This window comes from Anabrus simplex, chromosome 2 (assembly GCF_040414725.1).
Source record: "Anabrus simplex isolate iqAnaSimp1 chromosome 2, ASM4041472v1, whole genome shotgun sequence".
Taxonomy (NCBI): domain Eukaryota; kingdom Metazoa; phylum Arthropoda; class Insecta; order Orthoptera; family Tettigoniidae; genus Anabrus; species Anabrus simplex.
The window spans coordinates 254,676,513-254,704,130 of NC_090266.1; the positions used below are offsets into that span (position 1 = coordinate 254,676,513).

A 27,618-nucleotide genomic window follows, 5' to 3' on the forward strand; every position below is an offset into this window, starting at 1 on the left:
AGTACGTGTTCTGCGGATCTGTACTCGTTTTACGGGTTCATCCGAGGTACCCATAATGAATTTTAGTGGCGATCACGATTCCTGCTGTTTTATAGCCCGTAAACACACATCTCGTTATATGACCCCGGTTTAGGGAGAGGGACCGATGTCTTTCAGAATTGTAGTAAATGTGAAGGGATGTATACGACTGGATCGCAAGGGGCTGGTGGACCGCCCGATATATCTACGTAACACTAATGTATCGAGGATGGTCGTGGTGACATGAAATTGCATGCATGTTTTGACTAGAAAACTGTACTGTCTGTTCACAGATTGTAATTCCTAAATTCAAAATAATGATACAGTTTTCGATCATATGTACACAAAACTGGAACACGTCACAAACAGATATATACAGATTGTCAATAATGTATCTGTAATGCGCCTGCAAAAGTTCCATCTCTCTGAGAGGTATATTCTTGAAAATAATAGGGGAAATATATTGGCATGCAGTCATTTTGAGGCATGACCTTAGATCACGTTGTTATGATAGGTTGCTGTATGGGAGGTTCGTCATGCAAAGAAATAGTTGATGAACATTCCAAATCTAACTCTTAATCTGTCGTTTCTTTCTCAGTAACCTCAAAATCATATCCGTCTCTTTCATCTTCCAACAAATTTTGCACTACTTCAGTACTCATTTTCCGTAATGAGGTGAAGATGCCATATATTTTCCGTAATGAGGCGAAGATGCGATATTTAGACTCAAACTGTACTCAAAATGTATATGATCAATTAAATTACAATGTATATACAGAAGTAATAAGTCGCACCGAACGGAAAACTACGAATAAAATTAAATAAAATAGCAAAGCCGAACCCGTGAAGGTTTGTTTACGAACACTACAGCAATGGCGCTGAAACAGATGGTCGGAAAACTGCGCTAATTTATTTCTGTGAAACTGCACCCAAAGAAGTTGTACCGGGCGAGTTGACTGAGAGGTTAGGAGCGTGCAGCTGTGAGCTTTGCATCCGGGAGATAGTGGGTTCGAACCCCACTGTCGGCAGCCCTGAAGATGGTTTTCCGTGGTTTCCCATTTTTACACCAGGCAAATGCTGGGGCTGTACCTTAATTAAGGCCACGGCCGCTTCCTTCCCATTCCTAGGCCTTACCTGTCCCACCGTCGCCATAAGACCTATCTGTGTCGGTGCGACATAAAGCAAATAAAAAAAAAGAGGTTGTAGCTATGAATGACACTAAACTCACGGCTGCTGTGGACTTCGAGAACGACAAGAAGTAGACTGTCGTGACGTCTGTTAAAGAAATAAGAAAATAACGAGAAGAAATACGAACACGTCGAATATTCGACAGTGCCACTACAGCACGGACCAAAGTGTTGAATATTCGACAGTTGCCAGTTCTAGGGCTAAAAAGCTTTGAGATCTGAACTATGTGGTCTGCCTAAGTGAAAGCGAAGCATTCTCATGTCTTCCATCTATTTCAAATACAGTTCTTTCCTGATCCATATTTTAGTCCCTTTCAACTTCCTTTCTGAAAAACTCGGCGCACCTTCAGACTCCTTCCCGTGGTCTTCCCTATTCTAAAAGCATGCCGGGCTGAGTGGCTCAGACGGTTGAGGCGCTGGCCTTCTAACCCCAACTTGGCAGGTTCGATCCTGGCTCAGTCCGGTGGTATTTGAAGGTGCTCAAATACGACAGCCCCGTGTCGGTAGATTTACTGGGACGTAAAAGAACTCCTGCGGGACTAAATTCCGGCACCTCGGCGTCTCCGAAGACCTTAAAAAGTAGTTAGTGGGACGTAAAGCAAATAACATTATTATTATTCTAAAAGCCTTGTCAATATCGCTCTCACTAAAGTCTGCTTTCACTTGTTTATTATATAATTCAAATTCTCGTTATTGGAGTATTTTCTAGTTCATATATTACTGTATTTGTCTTCATATCCTCCTCGGCTCTTGACTGGTCCTTCAGTTCATATCCCTTAACACTTTCTTCCAAGTCTAGTTCTCGATTCGTAATTTCCTCTAGGTGAGACTTATTTTGAGGCAAGCTCACCTTTGTGTTGCCCAACTCCGGTTGTAGGTAGCGTTTCAGATCCTTTAACTCCTTAATCTGGTCTAGTAATATTTCCCTGGTCTTGTCTACTTGGCACACAACATCCTTCATTACCTGTTTTAGCTTTTCGATGTCCTCCCCAGATAGTCCACGGCCGGGTTCATTTCACGCCGCCAATCACTAAAATAACCATAACTAGAGCCCTGCGCAGATATACAAAATAATATTCGCATCCGCACTTCCTTCATCCGCCTCCGCAAAATGGTTATCTGCGGAAATTGTAAATATTTAACTACAGTATATTACACCCAAGGCATTGAAACGGATAGATCTGTTAACATAATACAATAGGCCTGACACTTGGCGCCAGAACCCCTACAGTCACAAGTTTATGATGGATTTTCTTTTGCGATAACTACCGACATATTGAACTTTGTTCCTTCTTTCCATTAATTGCGGGCAGGAGCCAGTTAGGCTTAGGTCAGATTTGCGGCTTTATGGTCTTAAGGCTCTTTATATATCACTATTCTCCCATACCTATGTCAAGGGTCACCTAACCACAAGCAAAAACAAGAGTATACCTAAATGAAAATAAATTAACGTCATTATTTAGACATTATCAGCAAACTCATCCGCACTGTCATGCAATTTGTATCCGCCAAGACACTAACTTTGGGTATGTCCGCGCTTATCAGCGTCCGTGCAGGACTCTAACCATAACCACTACTGACGGCAGCACCACTTGCGCTATGTTGAAGGGGCTGTTGACATCTTGGATATATTTGATTTTTATTCTGCAATGCCACCTCCCTATTGCTCGACAGATACTCCCATATTCGTATAGTTCACATGCACGCACTTTTAGCTCACTATCAGCACTTCTGTGTCCGTTCACTTCGTCGCACAGTGGGCCAGAATGTCATTCTAGCGGCACAAAATTACTTACGAGGGAACGGTACGAAGTCATACGGCGAATTTCGATTTGATTTTTACATATTCGTGAAGGTCTTATTACGCTGAAACAGGTAGTGGAAGTCTAATTTTTCGCTGGTCCTTTTTAAGGGGCCATTTGGTAGCTCAAAGGTGGCGGTGCGCGCAATGAATTGTACAGTACATGCCGGCACGCGTTAGCGCTCACAGCCAGCAGCTGTATTGCCTCGCCTTCCCTCTCCACTCCTTCGGTTCTCCTCTGTCCCCCACCACATACGACTGCCTACAGTTGTCTACACGGGATTGCGGGTGAAAATTGACGTTAGTTGTGACATTTTATTTACAAAGATGAATTCATTATGGAATAAGTAAACAATAAAAATTGTTTACTGATCACTACTTAACATACAAATAATACATAATCAAATATCATCTGCATCATCAAGATATTCAGAGTGTTCAAGAAATGACTTTATTCTAACACAGTCTGGCACTGTTTCAGTGGTGGTGGTGGTGGTGGTGGTGATTATTGTTTTAGGAGGTAGTACAACTAGGCAACCATCCTCTATATAACACTAATCAGAGGGAAAAACTGGAAGGGATCCGATACTTCGAAAAATGAAGATATCAGCCAAAGGAAGACAAGGGCTACGAAGGGCGTGAAAATGAAAGACTCCCTAGCCCTTGCAAACCTAATAGCGCCGGGGTCGGAAAAGAACAAGGGTTGACCAAGGGAGGTCGGATAGGATAGATGAAAGTGAGGAGCCTGGCACAAGTAAGTGGAAGCAATGCCAGGACTCAGCTAAGGACCCCGTGGTCGCCATCCCACGCTCCAAAGTTCTGAGGCCCCTTTTAGTCGCCTCTTACGACAGGCAGGGGTTACCGTGGGTGTTATTCTACCGCCCCCACCCACAGGGGGAAAAGGCACTGGTTCATTGTTCATGGCATGATAGAGAAAATCTAACACAAAATGTGAATAACAAAACACAAGACAACAATGTGCGCACCTTATAAACGAAAAATTGGTACAATCATTTCCAACACACTTTTTTTTAGTAAAATCATGAAAATTCGTTTGCGAGACAATATGAAATTGTGATATATTGTCATTAATGGAATAACCGCCCGCCTCCCAACCATATTTCAGCATTGGTACAAAGCAATAGCTTGTAATTGGTTATGCGCTAGTATTTGACTAGTTATAATGAAAAGTCTGTTTTCGGGTTTTAATTTTGACTGGCCGTGTAAATTCATTACCCGGCAAATGTTTTCCATTCGACGGAATAAACATTTTAGTTGTCGGAAGAGTCCAAGATCACATGGCTGGCAAAGATACGTAGTTCCTTTCGATATGTATTCACTTTGTACATGTTTGTTCGTCAGGGATTCAAGTTGTGCATTTTTGCCCTGGCCACTGAATGAATCTATGAGAAGAAGATTGCTTCCGTCTTCCTGTAATTGCGGATGGAAAACGTTTTTAAACCAGTCACGTACATGCCCTTTCCCCATTTTCCCGGAAGATGAACAATCAATTACGACATTTAAAGGCATCCATGTAGGCTTTGATACTTTCTTGTATTCTAGGTCCAAAATTTCCATTAATTTCTTGGAAAACTATCAAGAACAAATGTCCCATTTCTCCGGCTTTAGAAATGTGATATTGCACCGTGTGGGAGTGCGTAGAACTATTTCGGCAAACAAGCATAGCAAGAACGTCTTTCACACCACGAAAATCATAACTTCCCTGTGTTGCCATTTCGTACTCAAATCGGGACTGGTCCGAATTCCAGATATTGGCCTCCGGTATCTCTTTCTTTTCTTGCACTTCATTAATGAATGTTACAAACGTTTTAGCCACTTCGTGTCGTACTTCTTCGTCTGTTTTAAACGTTTTACTGACTAATTTGGTTACTTTTCGGAACCGATTTTTCAAACGCCTTTTAAGGTTTGTCAAGTATGAGTCGCTTTGGAGAGAGTGTTTGGGGCAATACAACTCTCTACCCTCACCAATCCAGCGCTCATTGTCAGATTGTGTGACATATGAATAACACATCCTTGCCTTGATGAACTCTTCTTTCACATAAGCTCGAACCATTGCACATTTCCTAATTTCTCCATTGTGTTCAGTCTGGTTGACGATTCCATAAATTTGTCTCCGAGTCTTCTTATACTTCCGTACAGCGTACATAGGTCCTCGTTCCTTTATTTTTTTAATACATGTCCAACAATGATTCGGAATCATATCTTCCACTGACGTACAGGGTCTTCTTTTTTTGCTATTTGCTTTACGTCGCACCGACAGATATGTCTTACGGCGACGATGGGATGGGAAAGGCCTAGGAATTGGAAGGAAGCGGCCGTGGCCTTAATTAAGGTACAGCCCCGGCATTTGCCTGGTATGAAAATGGGAAACCACGGAAAACCATTTTCAGGGCCTGCCGACAGTAGGACTCGAACCCACTATCTCCCGATTACTGGATACTGGCCGCACTTAAGCGACTGCAGCTATCGAGCTCGGTACAGGGTCTTCCTCGGCCATCACAAGACTTATCTTCGTTAAACTCATCTCCGTGTTTGCGTTTTTTTTCGGTGATGTCCCCTCGTCAACATCATCTTCGTCTTCTGAATCAACTAAAACTGCTTCTTCCTCCTGAACAAATTCGCATTTTCCCTCCAAAATTGCATCAAACATTGTCTTTATTTGTATATACATGATTTGCTCTTCATCAGAAAGCTCTGTAGCTTCTTAAATATTAACACGGTAGGCATTAATAAGAGCTGCGATAATGTTGCAAGCGGTCATACCAAAGTAAAGTACCCAGTGTAATCTTCTGTATGTGGAATAGCCATCAGTCGTGGAGAACTTGACCGAATAGAATAGGACTCAACGTGCTATGTACACAACTGTAGGCAGGCGTATGTGGTGAGGGACAGGAGAGCCGAAGGAGTGGAGAGGGAAGGCGAGGCAGGGCAGCCGCTGGCCGTGAGCGCTGACGTGTGCCAGCATGTACTGAACAATTCAGGGCGAGCACCACCAACTTTGAGCTCCCAAATGCCCCCTTAAAAGAGACCAGCGAAAAATTAGACTTCCACTACCTGCTTCAGCTTAAAAAGACATTCACGAATATGTAAAAATCAAATCGAAATTCGCCATCCGACTTCGTACCGTTCCCTCGTTAGCATAACGTAGAGTTTGAACGGGTACAATAATGATTTATAATATTGTTTGGTGTGATTAAATAAGGCGAGGTATCATCATCATCATCATCATCATCATATGTCATCACATCCATCGTCATGGTTACTCTTCGTTCCTTCAGCAAACAACGGACGTCCATTGGTAATGATCTCTCTTTCTTTCTCGCAAGGCTCTTAACTTGTACCTTCGTAAGTGCTTATTTCTTGCTTCTACGTCTTCTTGTGATAGCATTCCTGGATTATTTTTGCACCATGAATCAAAATTGTGTGGACAGAAGGAGGCATGTACAAGTATGAATACGTACAGTTACTCCCATAAATATTCGGCCACTGATAAAATCCGCGGCAATGTGATGACAATAACGTAACCATGGGCAGAATGTGAAACCAAATGTGTCCAGCTAACGGAACTACATGTGTTTGCTTATGCAGAAGAGGAATCACGGAGCATTGATGTACAGTATGCTGTATAAGAAAGGACATTGCGCACATGGGTGAAATGACACGCCTCAAATATATTCGGTCACCCGGAAAGGCCGGGATTGTCGCTTTGTTCACTGACGGTGACAGGGCTCATAGTGTTGCAAAACGTTCAGTTCAGTAGTGCGGTGCCGCAGGACACGCCGTGCCGAAGTCATTTGCTGCAGTGTTGCGGAATGATATCAAGTGGAGAGCAAAAGACAACACACTACCACGTCTGAAGAACGCCAGCTCGTGATATTCCATCATTCTCGCGGTAAATCGCGTAGAAAGTTATCGCAGATGCTTAAAATAAGCAGAACCGCTGTTAGAGATACACTAAGGCGATTCGAAAATGAAGACAGAATTGATTCAATTTCCCAGAGAAGCAGACCAAGAAGGCGGACAGAACGAGAGGAGCGATTTGTGCTTGGGAATGTGAAACGAAATCCGAAAATTAGTGCCCCGAAACTGGCAGCAACTGTTTTAGAGGAGTGCGGAAAGAATGTGGGTACTGAAAGCGCGCGAAGAGCACTGCGAAGTAATGAGTTCTTTGAGAGAAGAGCTAGGAGGAAACCATACATTAGTGCGGTAAATAAAAATAAGCAGCTAGAGTTCGCAAAAACCTACATAAGCAAACCCAGTGCTTCGTAGGTGGATGTGTTATTTGTTGATGAGTCGAAGTTCAACGTCTTCGGGTCCGATGGAAAGCAATTGGTGTGGCGGAAACGTCACGGGGAACTGAAAACAAGGAATTTACAAGCAACGGTAAAATATGGTGGAGGAGGTGCAATGGGGTGGGGATGTGTAGCATCGAACGGGGATTGTTCACTCAGTTTCACTGAACATACTTCGACAAAAGAGGGCTACTTGGCTCCTCAAAAACAGTTTGCGACAATTTGCGGAACAACTTGGTATACAGCGTACTTTCAAGTTCTACCAAGATAACAATCCTAAACACAAGTCGTAACTTGTCAGGGAGTGGCAGCTGTACAACTGCCCGAAGGTTTTGGAGACTCCACCACAATCAGCCGACTTGAACCCCATCGAGAATGTGTCGAGTCGAATGAAGGGAGCTCTGCAATTGCGGCCGCAAAGTTCCCTCACAGAAATGAAGAGGAGACTGCTACAAGAATGGGCGGCATTAAGCCCTGATTATACCAAGAAATTTATCGCCAGTATGCCGAATCGAATGGAAGAGGTCATAAAAAAAACAAGTTGGACCTACGAAGTACCAAATGTGAAACAGGGTTGTCAATTATGCAAAAGTATTTTGCTTTTTGTATAGTGGCCGAATATTTTTGAGGCGGTACTGGAATTACTGCTTTTATTTGAAGTACGACAGATGGCGTACTAATGACTGTCAGAAGAGTTTGACTTACATCACAATGTTTGTAGAACGTGTTATGATGTTTTTCCTATATGTTTCATTACATTATACGTTATCATTATAGTGTAAGAACAGGCTACCCAATAAAAGTGTGTCAAAAATCAGAGTGACCGAATATTTATGGGAGTAACTGTATATAAATATAATTTCGCTGTTTCCAGAGCCTGTTTATTGAAAACTTCTGCGTTTACTTCATAGACACTTGATCCGGTCCGTAATATTGTGAAAGAAACGTTTGATTAGTTCTTCACTAATACTTATAATTTCGACCTATAACGCATAGTTCTCAAAACAAAAAGGGTGAGGTGTGTTTCCGTCGTTTGAAGTGCAACTGCCTCCTCAGCATCAGTTATCATCCCCATTTCGGATCGAAATCTCTGTTGAATTATGTGCTTCTTCTCTTCAACCATTACTTTTTCTTCAGTGTTCTTGCTTGCCACTTTCGAATATTACTCTTGTATACAATGTGTAAAATACACTCAAACAATCGGATCCAGGCATGCAAAGGAGAAAGTCCAAAAGAATAATTCGTAGTGTCAGTGCTACTGCAGTCCGCTACATTAATGACATTCATTATTTTTGGAGTACTGCCGCGTATGTTGCAAACCTGCAAAGAAGCGGGCTGCCAAAGAATTACATATTTTCTCATCTACCTTGGTCATATTTAAATTATAATCTATTAAAGTGTCTAACCTTCTCCGTTTAGTTCTCAATCCGCTATCGTCGAAGAGTTTTCTAGGTCTTCCAACTTTGAAGATGGACGGAAATGAACTATTGTATGAAGATAGGATAATGCAGCTTTATGCACTTCTTGAGAAATATGTAAATCCTTTGTTAGCTAATTGCATTTTTTTCTTAAAAACCTGACTTTCATTCTATAACTGTATTTCCATTCCTCTTGCTTTATGCATTTGAAAACACTCGCTGTCAATTTAAGGTACTGTAAAACATTTGAAGAGCAGCCCTGTATGTTAATCATTGTTAATACATACGCGGTTAGGGGCGCGCGGCCGTAAGCTTGCATCCGGGAGATAGTGGGTTCGAATCCCGCTGTCGGCAGCCTTGAAGATGGTTTTGCGTGGTTTCCCATTTTCACACCAGGCAAATGCTGGGGCTGTACCTTAAGGCCACGGCCGCTTCCTTCCCAGTCCTCGACCTTTCCTATCCAATCGTCGCCATAAGACCTATCTGTGTCAAGCAATAAAATCCACTAGCTCGTTTCCAATCTGTATAATGTCTCGCAACACTTCGTACAACTCACGGTGTGCTATTGCGGGTCGCGGTAGGGCACGCGCCACTGCAAATACTTTCTGAGAAGAGTGCAAGAAAGTGCACGTACTAAGACATTAGCCTTAATATTCATGAATTGCTCTATATTATGGTACCAAAATGCAGGCAGGAATGTTCGGATTAATTCTTATAACTCTGCATATTTTATAAAGTTAGAATTTTATGTACTAATCTCATTACGTAATATAAGTCTTCGGCGGGAAATAGTGATGAAAATACCGTACGGTTAGGGTCGCGCAGCTGTGAGCTTGCATCCGGGAGATAGTGGGTTCGAATCCCACTGTCGGCAGCCCTGAAGATGGTTTTCCGTGGTTTGCCATTTTCACACCAGGTAAATGCTTGGGCTGTACCTTAAGGCCACGGCTGCTTCCTTTCCACTCATAGGCCTTTCCTGTCCCATCGCCGCTATAAAACCTATCTGTCGGTGCGGCGTAAAGCAAATAGAAAAAAGTTATGAAAATAGCTGTTTCAGTTAATAATAATAATAATAATAATAATAATAATAATAATAATAATAATAAATTTACTGGCTTTACGTCCCACCAACTATTTTTTACGGTTTTCGGAGACGCCGAGGTCCCGGAATTTAGTCCCGCAGGAGTTCTTTTACGTGCCAGTAAATCTACCGATACGAGGCTGACGTATTTGAGAACCTTCAAATAACACCGCACTGAGCCAGGATTGAACCTGCCAAGTTGGGTCAGTGCCTCAACCTCTGTGCCACTCAGCCCGGCTATGTTTCAATTAAATTAATGTGATGTTGAATACTTTTAGTTTTCTTTTCCATACTACAGATATTCACTATCGTCCACTGATATTACGGCGAGGTTCATTTCTGAAATACAGCTAGCAGTAAGCCAGACAACCACTTGCAGAAATGGGAGATAAGGAGTGTTATTTCTAGCCATAACTGTTTCATGTCATCACTAGGGTTGAAATTCATTATCTCTGGTTATTTGCCTACAGTTTGAAAAGGAAGAACTGGAGGCAAGGAAATGTAGTTTGTAATTTTGTCCCGCTACATTACAGTTCTGGCCCACCGTGCGCTCTTTGAATGAAAACTGTTCGTGAAAAATCTTAATTTGTTCGTGCGAAAAACTGTGTCGATTGCACTTCGGTAGAGTGTTGTTTGAGCAGTCGTGGCTTTTCCGTATTTGTTAATCGTCATTAATTACTTAAGATGACGCGTCATGAGGTGCGGACATCGCCGGTGTAGCTTTCATTGTTGGGCTGAGTAGCTCAGACGGTAGAGTACTGGCCTTTGGCTCAGGTTGTCGGGTTCGATCCCGGCTAAGTTCGGTTGTTCCTGAAGGTGCTTTAATACCGAACTTGAGCCTCGTGCTGGTAGATTTCCTGTCACGTAAAAGAACCCCTGCAGGACCAGATTCTGGCACCTTGGCGTGTCTGAAAACTGCGTGTTACTTAAAACTATTATTATCATCATCATTATTATAACTGTGATTGTTCAATATGGAAGTGACCAAGGAAAACGTAATAAAGTTTCCAGTATAGTACCGTAAGATTCTATCCATAAGAATAATCCATGCTACTACCAGTCATGGGCGTGCTACTCCCTGCTCATACTAGGAGAGGTAATCTATTAATTTGAATACCTCAAAGAAGTAAGCACGAAGACAGAGTCGGTAACGGCAGAGATTTGAATTTATTAAGATCTTGTGGTTTAGTGGAAGTGGCGATGTAAGATTTTGCTATTATTTTCATATGTAACTATTTAATCTTTGGGAATGTAGGCTTCAGAGGAGAGTAAGAGAGGGAAAAGTGGTTAGTTTTGTTTCGACCATTAAAATCGTATGGGGATGCGATTAGATCCTGGATGAAGAAATTTCATGTTTACTGCCTTGTTTAAAGATCGGTTCATGGTGTTCATGTACCTACTGTACAGTACTTAGTGTTGTGAGTTAAGAAGAATTTGGTGATATCAGTGTGTTTCTTAGGAATGCTTCCTTCACCATAAAGAGACAGAGAGCATTGTTTACTTTGAAGAATAACTTTATGGTAGGTGCAGTTGTGGTATTGAACGACACATTCCAATTAAACAAAACAGCATGCAAATGTAGACTCGTTAAACGATAGATAGAAATTATTGTTGGAAGCCTATGAAGTTCATCAAAATGGAGAGAAAAGTCTGTTGTTTGTGTTTACTGATATGTGTGGTAATGGGAGGTAATTAATTGCTGTAACTTGAACTTGTATGAAATTCTTCTTTAGTTAAGATTTAAATGCAGTGAGGTCTAGAGACTCCTCGCCCCGTAAGATCACACATTATTCCATTTCTCTCGCTTCTGTCTTAATTTGTGTTATCAAGAACTGCTCCAAATATAACAATCAGTAGACTGCTTTATGTATTTCTTGATATTGTTGATAGGTTTTTTCCTATATCTGTCATAATAAACTCTCCTTTGAATTGCAGACTGACTGCATCCGAGCCAGACAGGAATATTTGTGTAAGTCGTCCATGCCACTTGTTACATCTTTGCTGTATGTGTGTTATAGTTTGGAATTAATTGCTGCGAGAAGTGCTGTTGATATCGCCAAAATATTGTGGTTTTAATTTGGTGAAATAATTGTAGAAACTTTTAATTAGAATTTTATCTGATAAGCAATAAAAATCTTAGAGTGAAGTATTTTCATGTTATTGAAGTGTTCTTCAAAATTTCTCTAATGAATGTTTACTATTGATGTTTTGATGGAATGCATTGTAATACGACTCTCTTCGTGGAATAAACAGATTTGTTGTAAATTCAGGATTCCTTTTCATTTAAATTCTTGATAATTTTACATATTTACTGTTACCGTGTTTTTGTGGTAGTTATGTGTGAACGGGTCTCAAACTACGAAAGTAAAATTAATTTAAAATTTAACAAGGTTATATTTTCTTTTCAAAAACAAAGAAATAACAAGCATGGCAGGTACAAAGTAGCAAGTCAAAGGGTAGTTACAATATTTACAGGATTTGGGCTTCGAGCCCTGAAAACACAATGCTTGGGCAATCAGCTCAGTTTTACCCCAAACACAAGTTTCAACAGAGGGGCAGAAAACCCCATTCATGCCTAGGAGCCCTAGCTCCAAATTACACTGAAAAGCCTCCACGAGGCATACAACACTCAATTTACAAAAGAGCCACTCGCTCTCAACTTTAAGCCTCTCAAAGGCCACACCGAACTCCACCTTCAAGTTGTCCTCACTGGACATAGACACAGGGGTAAAATACCCAACCTACTGAGGTCTATTAAATGAAAAGGGGTAATTACATGACCTCTAAAATAACAATTTGAGAGGAGGCGATCTGCACTCCTAATACACTTGTTTTTAAAACCTAATCCGGCTCTAGGCCACTAATGCAAGGGCTAATCCCATACTACAGAGGTGACTTTAGAAAAGAACAATTTGTTTTACGTTAACGAAGAATAGGTTGAGAAAATAAGTTCACCTCAAAACAATATGATTGGGAGCTCGAGAGGGTTAAGCACTCTCTATCCCGATATGCAGTTTAAAAGATAGGATAGATACCAGTTTCTTTACATTTTACGGAAGGTTACATAATGGAAAAACTTCGGACCCGCCCCGAGAGTTAAACTGCTGAGCTAGCAAAGAAAGAAGTTATTAATTGGCCATTACCTTGTTGTTGACCGCTGCCGAAGAAAGAGGCGCTTCCCGCCCCCTGCTATGTACTTTACACACAGAAAGATGGAACAGAAGTGGCGCAGAGACCCTAAAATCAGCAGTTTATATACTCTCGCGGAAGGTTCTAGGTGTTAGGGGAATGAAAACACCCTCCCACAAACTTTTTATTGGGTAGGATACAGCAACATATTCAAGTTGGGGGAAGATACCTATGATTGGTCAGAAATTAATAACGGAAATTCGGGATTGGTTAAATGCAAAACAAGGGGAAAGAGAGGGGTATACAGCCAACTTAAACAATAACAGAAAGAAATTTAACAAAGAACAAACTTTTGAAATAAAATTTTCTCCAAAGAACAGTTATTTTTCTTCGCACTAGGGTGCACTATTGTAGTTCTTCAGTAGTGTCCTCTAGAAGAGAAAGTTCACACTTCTTACTTCAAACAAAACAAAAACACATCAAAAATGACACAGTTCTAAAACTCCGAAATTTACAGGTAGTGACATCTTCTGTGAAAGTAGAAAATTAATACCGTCAATAAAGTTCAGACTTCCTCCAGCAGAGGAGTTTCAACTGGCGCACATTTTAAATTAGCGGCGTGGAGGTGTACCGCCCGGTACATTTACTTTGGAAGTTTGATTCTGATCGTGATTCACCATGCCCTGTTATAGTCCCAGTCCTGCAACTATTCCGTCATTTACGGTTATAATAGAGTTCAAGGAGTTGTTTTACACTCAGTACGTTGAATCCTGAAGGCATGTTTTGTTGAAAGTGTGAAAGAAGACAGTAATAAAGAACTCCTGAAGGACACTGCAAGATACTTTTGGCCGTATTCTTCTCGCTTCGTACAGGTATATTTATAATAAAATCGGTCCAGTACGGTAAATCGGACGCCTAAATAATTTTAATAAATTCATAGCACATTCTAAGTTACATACCTAGTTAAAGAAAATACTATTTCTTGAACGCTTATTATTCCTACTCTTTTGTGTTAATCATTGAGAGAGAGAGAATTTGTTTTGCAAGCTAGTTTCAAGTCCATATAACGCTAAATATTGAAAATAGTACCTGGACTTATATGGTATTTTCCTTCCTCAAAACTTTCTTGAGAAATAGGTCTGCACTTCCGAAACGTCGGTAACTTCTTGTGATTCGTCCCGTCGAATTGCAAATCTTATTGAAAAATCATTTGGCTCCGTGTTGTCATTTACCCTTGACTCGCTAAGAATAATAATGATAATAAGTTTTCCCCTGAAAACAACAATGATGCCTCAGACGGTTCAGGATGTAGCGATAACTACGTAACTTTTCGCCGCGCCTTATCTGCAGGGACGGGAAATATTGAAGATTGGGATCGCAGCCGACGTGCGTAACAGTGATAGTCAAATCCTTTTGTGGCAGTGAAAACCCTCTCATGCATAAATTACTGGGATGAAGATAAAAATGTTAAATGCAGTGTTTTTGTAATATTTGGGGTCCAATGGGTCACCCAAAGCTTTATTTCAGTAATTTACACCAAACACTATGGAAATAACATCATGTCCACTAAAGTGGACTTCACGCATTAATAGATTCATCCTATGCATATCATTTCATTCTCTGTCTTTCATTTTCTTGTGACCGGCCGAGTTGGCCGTGCGTGTAGAGGCGCGTGGCTGTGAGCTTGCATCCGGGAGATAGTAGGTTCGAATCCCACTATCGGCAGCCCTGAAAATGGTTTTCCGTGGTTTCCCATTTTCACACCAGGCAAATACTGGGGCTGTACCTCAATTAAGGCCACGGCCGCTTCCTTCCAACTCCTAGGCCTTTCCTATCCCATCGTCGCCATAAGACCTATCTGTGTCGGTGCGACGTAAAGCCCCTAGCAAAAAAAAAACACATTTTCTTGTGTGGAAAATGGCAAAGCAGTCTGGACAAAGTGACACATTACACTTCGTACAACTTATGTTCTCCCAAAAATGGAGGGAAAGGACCACAAAACTTATTGTCTGACCTTGTCCATGTGGAACCGGGCTTATTTTTCGTCTCATGAGAAGTGGATGCCTACCTTTGGGATGCATCTGTAGCAGGGGGATCAAAATGCTGTTCGTTCTCCTCCTGAACTTCTTCTGGACTCGGGAATAATGACATTGTGGGGGATCACAGGTGTTGCTTCCCAGTCTTCATCTGCGCCATTATCATCAGCAATTGTACAGCCAGAGTCATCCGGAATTTTTCAATTATCACCCGTATTGGAAAAAGGTAATAATAATAATAATAATAATAATAATAATAATAATAATAATAATAATAATAATAATAATAATGTAATAAACATATGATGGTTGAACGTAACTAAATGATGATTTTACAAATCAGTGAGCAAATATGTTCATTATATTTCTATTGTTAGGCTATTATTATAGTATAAGTATAGGTACGGTTTTAAAAATAAATTTAAAATACACGGATATACCATACTAACTACAGAAATCAGAATAATCCCGAGCACTGCGCATGCATGATATATACCAGGGTGGATACAGCCATGCACATGGTTGTGACCATTCATGCATAATGTCCACCACAGTGGACATGAACATATAACGCAGTACTCATAGAGTGAGGAAGTTTCTGGATAAAGGAAATGTCTCACAGCACCATATATACTATGATAAAGGATATTATAATCTTTTACCCCATCTTTACTTCTTCCACGGAAGGATTTTGTCGTTTTTGTGGGACCATGTAAGTAGTCATCCTTCCTCTCCGCTATTTTGGTCACACACTTGTAGAAACCGGGCGAGTTGGCCGTGCGCGTAGAGGCGCGCGGCTGTGAGCTTGCATCCGGGAGATAGTAGGTTCGAATCCCACTATCGGCAGCCCTGAAGATGGTTTTCCGTGGTTTCCCATTTTCACACCAGGCAAATGCTGGGGCTGTACCTTAATTAAGGCCACGGCCGCTTCCTTCCAACTCCTAGGCCTTTCCTATCCCATCGTCGCCATAAGACCTATCTGTGTCGGTGCGACGTAAAGCCCCTAGCAAAACACTTGTAGAAGAAAGGCGCCTGCTGCTCCAACAGTTGCTTTTTTCCGCCATAAGAACGCAGCACTGAACAGAACATGTCCACCAGATTGGACTTCATGCAATAGGGGATACGGATAAAGTGCTGGTAAGCTCTAATATCAGCCAGTAGTAGCTGTCCACTGCAGGGGACATTATGCATGAGAGGGTTAACATTGTAACGGGCGCCTGGAAATGTTCTCCTCAGTGCGTTTGTTCGGAGATCAGAAGAATGCTCATGCTCGGTGAGGCACGGGGTGAAGGGGTTTTCACCAGCAGAGCCAGTGACGCAATGGTTCCCCATAACTCCGCTACTACCAAGGCGATTTTATATTATCCTCTACTGGCAGCTTCTCGATCTTGTCCGTTGTAATCCAGCTGTGTCTGCATTCATTGCTGTGGTGTTGTTCTACGTTCATTCATGTTCCTTTCTCATTTGTTTGCCATTTATCTGTTGTTATTGTTGTTGCTCTTAATTTATCTTGTTATTTCTTTGTGTAACTGTTTTGTAAAGACAGCGTAATATATGTCGAAGGGCAAGAAGGGAAAGACAATTCACAGTGAAGCTAGAGAAGTGACCAGGAATATTACAAACCTGTGATGAGAAAGATAGACAAGGAAAATTCAAGTATTTGGTAACAGATAGTAACTTGCGGGCTGCTAAATACAACGGTGTATCTGTTCGAACCATCTCAAAGATCCCAAAGGAAGGACTTTCTGCTGGTGGGTCTTCACTGTGTACTCCAGGTAAGAGTAGGTCTAGATCAGAGGAACGCAAGTTTTATTGTGATGAATTTGATAGAGGACTCATATGAGACGTCATAAACGACCTCTATGTAAAGCTGAGAATTGTTCCCACAGCACCGAAGGTGCTGAAGATAATTCAAGCGAAAATGAACTTTTACGTGGAAGGTGCACACACTAAGAAATTTGTTAGGCTACATTATATGGGTTTCAAGTGGAAGAGATGCGCCACTAACAGGAAAATACTGATTGAGCGCTTAAACATTGTTCATTGGCGAAGTATCTATTTAAGACGCATGAGAATTTACCGTTCTCAGAACAGGAACGTCATTTATATTGATGAATCTTGGGTAGACAATAACCTGACATTTAATCAATGCTGGCAGAGTGACAGTGTTCAGGGCGTAACAACCAGCAGAAGCTCTTCACATAGGCTTATACTTCTCCACGCTGGTTCTAAGAGTAGGTTTGTTGATGGAGCAAAGTTGATTTTTAGAGCAGGAAAGGCCACAGGAGATTACTATGACCAAATGAATGGAGTAAATTTTCACAAGTGGGTGAGTGAAATTTTTTAATTCCTAATCTTCCCTCCGAAAGCGATGTAGTAAATGACAATGCGCCTTATCACAGTACTGAAGTAAACAAAGTACCTTCTCAGTATGCTGTTAAAAGTGATATGGTGAAATGGTTAAAAGAGAATAAAGTGAATTTTTCTGAAGAAATAAAGAAATTTCAGCTTTTTGAACTGATCCTCAAGTTCAAAGTTCCTGAAAAAATTCTGGTTCGATGAATTACTGAGATTTCATGGGCACACGGTTCTACGCCTGCCTCCTTACATGTGTGGATTCAATGCTATCGAACTGGCCTGGGCCAAAATCAAAAGAACTGTACGAGAACAGAACATTTCGGGTGACAGATCGTTAACGAAGCTGCAGGAAGTGACGGCGCATGCTATCGCATCTGTGACACCCGCTGGCTGGGAGGGATTGGAACAACTCGTCATCAACCTCGAAAACAAGTTCTGGGAAAAGGATTGGTTAATGGAAGATGCAGTAGACAGTTTTATCATACCCTTAGGTGATATGGAATCCAGTGACGATGATGATGGAGAGAGTGGTGATTCATCTACTGTTGGGAGATCAGAAGAATGCACATGCCCGGTGAGGCACGGGACGAAGGGGTTTTCACTAGCAGAGTCAGTGACGCAATGGTTACCATAGCAACTCCGCTACTATCAAGGCGACTTTATATTATCTTCTACTGGCAGCTCTTCGCTCTTGTCAGTTGTAATCCAGCAAACTGCAAAGTGTCAGTCAATGTTTTCGTGTAGCAGATAAGAGCCGATCTCTCTGGGCAGAACAGGAATTTCGTGCTTGCAGGCCACATTCCCCATTCTTGCATTCTTCTCATCTCTACACAGTACTGATTCTGACCTAGCTCAACCGCTAGCAGTGAGCGATGATGAAATTGATTAACCGCAATCCTGTTACTCACTCTCGTTTTAAATTCTTTCACAGCTGTTCAAAATCCCAAGATAACTGTCCCCATGCAGGCCACATTTTCATTTTTCTTCTCAGCACTGTATTTTATGCAATTTATTCAGTCCCAAACTGTTCATGCAATGAATTTCATCGTTCGTATTTTCGCATAGTCTTCAAAGCATTTTACTGATCACCGTATCGATAACCTGTATACTACCCTACTGTAATAATTTGCATTTATTTCCTTGAAGATTTGTGACAAAGTGCAAATTTCATTATTTCATTATTCTCAAAGTGTTCATGTTGTAGGCTTCAGTCAATACTGATCTGCATTTAGGGCAGTCGCCCAGGTGGCAGATTCCCTATCTGTTGCTTTCCTAGCCTTTTCCGAATTGATTTCAAAGAAATTGGAAATTTATTGAACATTTCTCTTGGTAAGTTATTCCAATCCCTAACTCCCCTTCCTATAAATGAATATTTGCCCCAGTTTGTCGTCTTGAATTCCAACTTTATCTTCATATCGTGATCTTTCCTACTTTTATAAACGCCATTCAAACCTATTCGTCTACTAATGTCATTCCACGCCATCTCTCCGCTGACAGCTCGGAACATACCACTTAGTCGAGCAGATCTTCTTCTTTCTCTCAATTCTTCCCAACCCAAACATTGCAACATTTTTGTAACGCTACTCTTTTGTCGGAAATCACCCAGAACAAATCGAGCTGCTTTTCTTTGGATTTTTTCCAGTTCTTGAATCAGGTAATCCTGGTGAGGGTCCCATACACTGGAACCATACTCTAGTTGGGGTCTTACCAGAGACTTATATGCACTCTCCTTTACATCCTTACTACAACCCCTAAACACCCTCATAACCATGTGTAGAGATCGGTACCCTTTATTTACAATCCCATTTATGTGATTACCCCAGTGAAGATCTTTCCTTATAATAACACCTAGATACTTACAATGATCCCCAAAAGGAACTTTCACCCCATCAACGCAGTAATTAAAACTGAGAGGACTTTTCCTATTTGTGAAACTCACAACCTGACTTTTAGCCCCGTTTATCAACATACCATTGCCTGCTGTCCATCTCACAACATTTTCGAGGTCACGTTGCAGTTGCTCACAATCTTGTAACTTATTTATCACTCTATAGAGAATAACATCATCCGCAAAAAGCCTTACCTCCGATTCCACTCCTTTACTCATATCATTTATATATATAAGAAAACATAAAGGTCCGATAACACTGCCCTGAGGAACTCCCCTCTCAACTATTACAGGGTCAGACAAAGCTTCACCTACTCTAACTCTCTGAGATCTATTTTCTAGAAATATAGCAACCCATTCAGTCACTCTTTTGTCTAGTCCAGTTGCACTCATTTTTGCCAGTAGTCTCCCATGATCCACCCTATCAAATGCTTTAGACATGTCAATCGCGATACAGTCCATTTGACTTCCAGAATCCAAGATATCTGCTATATCTTGCTGGAATCCCACAAGTTGAGCTTCAGTGGAATAACCTTTCCTAAAACCGAATTGCCTTCTATCGAACCAGTTATTAATTTCGCAAACATGTCTAATATAATCAGAAAGAATGCCTTCCCAAAGCTTACATACAATGCATGTCAAACTTACTGGCCTGTAATTTTCAGCTTTATGTCTATCACCCTTTCCTTTATATACAGGGGCTACTATAGCAACTCTCCATTCATCTGGTATAGCTCCTTCGACCAAACAATAATTAAGTAAGTACTTCAGATATGGTACTACATTCCAACCCATTGTCTTTAGTATATCCCCAGAAATCTGATCAATTCCAGCCGCTTTTCTAGTTTTCAACTTTTGTATCCTACTGTAAATGTCATTGTTATCATATGTAAATTTTATTACTTCTTTGGCCTTAGTCTCTTCCTCTATCTCGACATTATCCTTGTAACCAACAATCTTTACATACTGTTGACTGAATACTTCTGCCTTTTGAAGATCCTCACATACACACTCCCCTTGTTCATTAATTATTCCTGGAATGTCCTTCTTAGAACCTGTTTCTGCCTTAAAATACCTATACATACCCTTCCATTTTTCATTAAAATTTGTATGACTGCCAATTATGCTTGCCATCATGTTATCCTTAGCTGCCTTCTTTGCTAGATTCAATTTTCTAGTAAGTTCCTTCAATTTATCCTTACTTCCACAGCCATTTCTAACTCTATTTCTTTCCAGTCTGCACCTCCTTCTTAGTCTATTTCTCTATTATAATAAGGTGGGTCTTTACCATTCCTTACCACCCTTAAAGGTACAAACCTGTTTTCGCATTCCTCAACAATTTCTTTAAACCCATCCCAGAGTCTGTTTACATTTTTATTTACCGTTTTCCACCGATCATAGTTACTTTTTAGAAACTGCCTCATACCTGCTTTATCAGCCATATGGTACTGCCTAACAGTCCTACTTTTAAGACCTTCCTTTCTATCGCATTTATTTTTAACTACCACAAAAAGAGCTTCATGATCACTAATACCATCTATTACTTCAGTTTCCCTATAGAGCTCATCTGGTTTTATCAGAACCACATCCAGGATATTTTTCCCTCTGGTTGGTTCCATCACTTTCTGAATCAGCTGTCCTTCCCATATTAACTTATTTGCCATTTGTTGGTCATGCTTCCTGTCGTTCGCATTTCCTTCCCAATTTACATCTGGCAAATTCAGATCTCCCGCTACAATCACATTTCTTTCCATGTCGTTTCCCACATAGCTGACTATCCTATCAAATAATTCCGAATCCGCATCAGTGCTACCCTTTCCCGATCTGTACACTCCAAATATATCAAGTTGCCTATTATCTTTAGAAATGAGCCTTACACCTAGAATTTAATGTGTCTCATCTTTAACTTTTTCGTAGCTTACAAATTCTTCTTTCACCAGAATGAAAACTCCCCACCTTTCCTATCCTATCTCTACGATACACACTCCAGTGCCGTGAGAAAATTTCTGCATCCATTATATCATTTCTCAGCCATGATTCAACTCCTATTACAATATCTGGTAAATATATATCTATTAAATTACTTAATTCTATTCCTTTCTTTACAATACTTCTACAGTTCAGCACTAACAATTTTATGTCATCCCTACTTGATTTCCAGTTCCCTGTTCACTTATCACCGCTCCCTAGGCCATCCCGTTTCCCTGAATGTACCTCCCTATTACCCTTCCAAACAAATTTCCTAACTTATACGTACCACTGCGGTTTAAATGAAGGCCATCCGAGCGCAGATCCCTATCTCCTACCCACCCATTAGGATCTAGAAATTTCACTCCCAGTTTCCCATTGTATAGTGATACTTACGAACTGTTATTGTATTGGGACAGATATCACAACCCCGATACATATATTATTAAGTGTAATTTAGAATTAATATTTGATATGTTAGATGTAGAAGCTTTGAGGTTTTTCCGTAGTGGATACTTTATGCATATACATCTGCAGCATTTGGAAATTATGTTCTAATTACGGACTATAGTAGGGCCCACGAGAGTTGAAGTCTGACAGGTGAGCGGCGAAAGCTGTAACTACGAAGTACGCTGCGTTGTCATAGTTACCTCAATTCGCTGTCTACCACCTTTCAGACAGGCTGAGTGTTTAATAAAACACTAGGCCTAGGCCTAATGCAATTCATTTACCCTTGACCGGTTCCTAAGCTTGTGTTAATAATTCCAGCATTTAAGACAGAACACGACATTATCGATATATATATATAAAAGATTTCATAATCACTAACAAAAACATCAGTTTCTGACAATAACCTCAACAAATGCACATGTTAATTACAGTATAGAACACCACTATCCGCATTGATAGTTTTTATTATTTAACGCCCATTGTTAACGGTACCTGTACAATTCGGGAATAAACTACGCTATAATAAACACAATGGGAAGACGATACTTCATCGAGAAAAGAAATCAGTTCAGAATATGAATGACAATGATGGAAATAAGGAGACATTCGGACTTTCCCCCGTAATTGCTCAGAAAATAGCAATAAAATGTACAGACATGCAATGTACACAAAGCACTGAATCGAGATATTTGTAAAAATAAAAAGTACTCACTGCTCTGCCGACAGCAATCAGTCATCTAGAAGGGGCTGTATCCCATCCATACCATCTCCTATACTATCCTGCTCGTTGTCACTGTCACCGTCACTGACACAATCATTTCTCTTCCCTGGCTTCGAACAGTCACACCTCGGCCAGTTGTATTTTTTGGCGTTTCTTTTGACTTGGAAGTCATTGTTAAACACCCAAAAGAACCGATCAAATAAAACTACACGGATTCTTAACGAATAATGGAGTACTTCACACTAACACTATAGTCACACTACAAGATCGCTAACATCTACAGACGAACAAAACTAGGAAAACTGAACAACTAGCCACCGATAAACTTAAAGAAATAAACTAACACCTAACATAATATTCTGAAAACATACACATTAAGCAGCAACGACTAGCACAGCAAACACAGTACCATTCGGAATACTATCACAAAAGCGACTGAGAGCAAGCCAACCCACGTGGTGATAGCGTCCTAAAATGTTGCAACTCTGTTATCGTTGCCATAGCAACAGGCCATTTTCGAACAGCGTTAGTCAACTTTTTCTCGCCGGTGGCGCTAAACGTCAGACTTCAACTCTCGTGGGCCCTACTGTAGCAATATGCATTAAGAAGACGAACAATGTTTTTCCACGTACTTTTATCTTTGTTATGTACAATATGTTCAGATGTTTGTGGGAAAGATTCTAGTCTTTGGTTTATTTGTGTAAGGCTCATTATTATTGTATGCTTGTTTATAAGATATGTATATATAATGTATATTATGCATTGTTGTATGTGTTGATGAAATCTGAGGTGTTGGATATATATATATATATATAACAGAAAACAGCTGGTTGATTTCAAGTCAATGGAAACGTATACAAACCAGGTACAGTTCCCTAAACTTTTAGTCGTTTTCAGAGGGTTAGGTAAGCCCGATTAAGGTGACCACAACACGGCCTGAAGCAGGCCACACGTCCTGGGAGAAAAGAATGAATGATCACTCTTTATTAAACTTAGACATCGATTTTGGTGAAATTTCCGGACATGTATTATTATTTTATTATTATTTTATTATTCTTTTATTATTACTATTATTTTCAAATAGAGGATTGTGGCGGTGTGTAGCAAATTCACAGAGGATTGCAGACTGAACGCTGAAAGGCATACCGGTCTGTAATGAAGATGTACATATATGTTATTTTATTAATCCCATATCAAGAGAAGTTTCAAAATAGTTATAGCTACATTGTCTATGGAATTTCAATGCTTATGTTAAATCACAAAAGATAAAATAATTATAGGATGCATTTCCATACCATATCATATAATTAAACAACCTGACTGAAATAAATTAAAAATAAGTATACTGCATATTTACTATGGTTCATGGTGTGGGTTACTGTAGTCACGTCCTAGTTCGTGAACCATGGGCAACGGTTGAATGGCCCAGTAAGTGGTCCTGAGAGTCGAGATACCAATTGCTATGTAATGGGACTGGGCATCTCGGACATATTCTGTGTCATTACCCTCTTCGTGCTCAGACAGCTAGGACTATACAATCCACCAGTGGTCCCTAACCCATTAGAGGAGAGATCTTCACTTGGACTATATGTAAGTAGGGTAGCATCCTGCTTCATGAATTTACCGAGCTCAGAACATTTTAAGCAAGTCTCGGACCTATGGGAGTAACGGAGTCCCACTCCCATTTGACAGGCGAGACACTCCTTGGGAACAACTAGGCGAACGAAATGGAATTCGATGGGGAGCTATCAATATTAATGGGGCTTATGGAAGAAAGAAAGTAGAACTGGCTGAGTCAGCAAAGAGGATGCATCTGGATGTGCTAGGTGTAAGTGATATTCGGGTAAGGGGAGATAAGGAGGAAGAGATAGGAGATTACAAAGTGTACTTGACGGGTGTTAGAAAGGAAAGGGCAGAGTATGGGGTAGGGCTAATTATAAAGAATACTATTGCACGCAACACAGTTTCTGTTTGGCACGTAAATGAGCGAATGATGTGGCTAGATTTGGCAGTTGGAGGAATCAGGACGAGAACTGTATCAGTGTATTCAGCATGTGAGGGTGCAGATGAGGACGAAGTTGTCAAGTTTTATGAAGCATTGAGTGACATCGTAGTCAGGGTCAACAGCAAGGATAGGCTAGTGCTAATGGGTGATTTCAATGCGAGAGTTGGAAATACAACTGGATACTAAAGGGTGATTGGTAAATGTGGGGAAGATATGGAAGCTAATGGGAATGGGAAGCGTTTGCTGGACTTCTGTGCTAGTATGGGTTTAGCTGTTACGAATACATTCTTCAAGCATAAATCTATTCACCGCTAGACGTGGGGGGCTAGGGGTACCAGATCCATAATATACTATATCTTAACCGAGTTCGAATTCAGGAAGTCTGTTAGGAAAGTACGAGTTTTCCGGGGATTTTTCTATGATACAGACCACTATCTGATCTGTAGTGAACTAAGTATCTCTAGGCCTAAGATAGAGAAAGTGAAATCTGTCTGCAAACGAATAAGGGTAGAAAATCTCCAGGACGAGGAAATTAGACATAATTACATGAATTTATTATTAGTGAGAAGTTTCGAACAGTAGACAGTAAGTAGGTTCAGGACATAGAAAGAGAATGCGTGGCATACAGGGATGCTGTATTAGAAACAGCAAGGGAATACCTAGGAACAACTGTGTGTAAAGATGGGAATAAGCTAACATCTTGGTGGAATGATGACGTGAGAGCAGGTTGTAAACGTAAAAATACTTATCAGAAATGGCTCAAAACAAGTGCCGATACAGACAGGAAATTGTACGTAGATGAGAGAAATAGAGCGAAACAAATAGTTGTTTAATCTAAAAAGTCGTGGGAAGATTTTGGTAATAACCTGGAAAGGCTAGGTCAAGCAGCAGGGAACCCTTTCTGGGCAGTTATAAAGAATCTTAGGAAGGGAGGGAAAAATGAAATGAACAGTGTTTTGGGTAATTCAGGTGAACTCACTGGAGAGGTGGAGGGAATATTTTTAACATCTTCTCAACGTAAAAGGAAATCTTCTCATGGGGGAGGAGGAAAATGATGTTGGTGAAATTACCCTTGAGGAAGTGGGAAGGATGGGAAGTAAACTCTATTGTCATAAAGCAGTAGGAATAGATGAAATTAGACTTGAAATGGTGATGTATAGCGGGAAGGTAGGGATGAAATGGATTCATAGAGTAGTAAGATTAGCATGGATTGTTGGTAAGGTACCTTCAGATTTGACAAAAGCAGTAATTGCACCTATCTATAAGCAAGGGAACGGGAGGGATTGCAATAACTATCGAGGAATGGCATTGATTAGTATACCAGGCAAAGTATTCTCTGGCATCTTGGAAGGGAGGGGGCGATCACTGCTTGAGAAGAAGTTGGATGAAAACCGTGTGGTTTCAGGCCACGGAGGGGCTGTCGGGAACAGATTTTCAGTATGCGCCAGATAATTGAAAAATGCTACGAGAGGAATAGACAGTTGTGTTTTTGTTTCGTAGATCTAGAGAAAGCATATGACAGGGTACCGAGTATGTTCGCCATACTGGGGGACTATGGAATTAAAGGTAGATTATTAAAATCAATTAAAGGCATTTATGTTGACAATTGGGCTTCTGTGAGATTTGATGGTAGAATGAGTTCTTGGTTCGGGGTACTTACAGGATTTAGACAAGGCTGTAATCTTTCACCTCTGCTGTTCGTAGTTTACATGGATCATCTGTTGAAAGGTATAAAGTGGCAGGGAGGGATTCAGTTAGGTGGAAATGTGGTAAGCAGTCTGGCCTATGCTGACGCCTTGGTCTTAATGGCAGATTGTACCGAGATCCTGCAGTCTAGTATCTTGGAACTTGAAAATAGGTGGAATGAGTATGGTATGAAAATTATCCTTTCCAAGGCTAAATTGATGTCAGTAGGTAAGAAATTCAACAGAATTGATGTCAGATTGGTGATACAAAACTGGAACAGGTAGATAATTTCCAATATCTAGGTTGTATGTTCTCCCAGGTTGGTAATATGGTAAGTGAGATTGAATCAAGGTGCAGTAAAGCGAATGCAGTGAGCTCGCAGTTGCGACAAGCAGTATTCTGTAAGAAGGAAGTCAGCTGCCGGACGATACTATCTTTACATCGGTCTGTTTTCAGACCAACTTTGCTTTACGGGAGCGAAAGTTAGGTGGACTCAGGATATCTTATTCGTAAGTTAGAAGTACAGACATTAAAGTAGCTGGTACAAACTGGTGGGAACAATGGCAGGAGGGTACTCAGAATGAGGAGATAAAGGCTAAGTTGGGAATGAACTCGATGGATGAAGCTGTATGCATAAACCGGCTTCGGTGTTGGGGGCATGTAAGGCGAATTGAATAGGATAGGTTACCTAGGAGAATAATGGATCCTGTTATGGAGAGTAAGATAAGTAGAAGGAGGCCAAGGCGACGATGGTTAGACTCAGTTTCTAACGATTTAAAAATAAGAGTATAGAACTAAATGAGGCCACAGCACTAGTTGCAAATAGCGGATTGTTGCGACGTTTAGTAAATTCACAGAGGCTTGCAGACTGAACGCTGATAGGCATATAGGTCTACAATGATATCGTATGTATAATTACTTTCATAAAGTATAGTATCATATACCCTCTCCCCCACGGCACTTAATGCCCTTGAAAGGGCTTTGGCCTGCCCAGCGACCGCTGCTCAGCCCGAAGGCCTGCAGATTACAAGGGGCGGTGTGGTCAGCACGATGAATCCTCTCGGCCGTTATTCTGGGCTTTCGAGACCGGGGCCGCCATCTCACCGTCAGATGGCTCCTCAATTCTAATCACGTAGGCTGAGTGGACCTCGAACCAGCCCTCGGGTCGAGGGAAAAATCCCTTACCTGGCCGGGAATCGAACCCGGGTCCTCCGGGCGAGAGGCAGGCACGCTATCCCTACACCACGGGATTCGTTACTATGCTAGATAAATATGACGCTAAAGAGATTAAAAACAATTGATTTCTTAACGGATGAGGGTTACGCCGGTATAATGAGACATCAGTGAAATTCAAAAACAACGTAATTCAGAATACTGGAACTCGAAATGTCTGTCTAAATAATGTTTCCCTATACATTTGGTAACCAGGCGAGTAGGCCGTGCGGTTAGGAGCGCGCAGCTGTGAGCTTGCATCCGGGAGATAGTGGGTTCGAACCCCACTGTCGGCAGCCCTGAAGATGGTTTTCCGTGGTTTCCCATTTTCACACCAGTCAAATACT

General features: G+C 41.0%; 1 protein-coding gene across 3 annotated transcripts in view; it reads left to right on the forward strand.

Annotated features, from left to right (window-relative positions):
- The window catches only part of LOC136863506 (zinc finger protein 260), a 611,998-nt gene that overhangs the window by 47,123 nt on the left and 537,257 nt on the right, over window positions 1-27,618 (forward strand). For all 3 annotated transcript variants that reach the window (XM_068226143.1, XM_068226144.1, XM_068226142.1), the window contains exon 2: window positions 11,754-11,787. The gene's annotated coding sequence lies outside the window, so the exon portion shown is untranslated. The remainder of the gene's footprint in view (window positions 1-11,753; window positions 11,788-27,618) is intronic.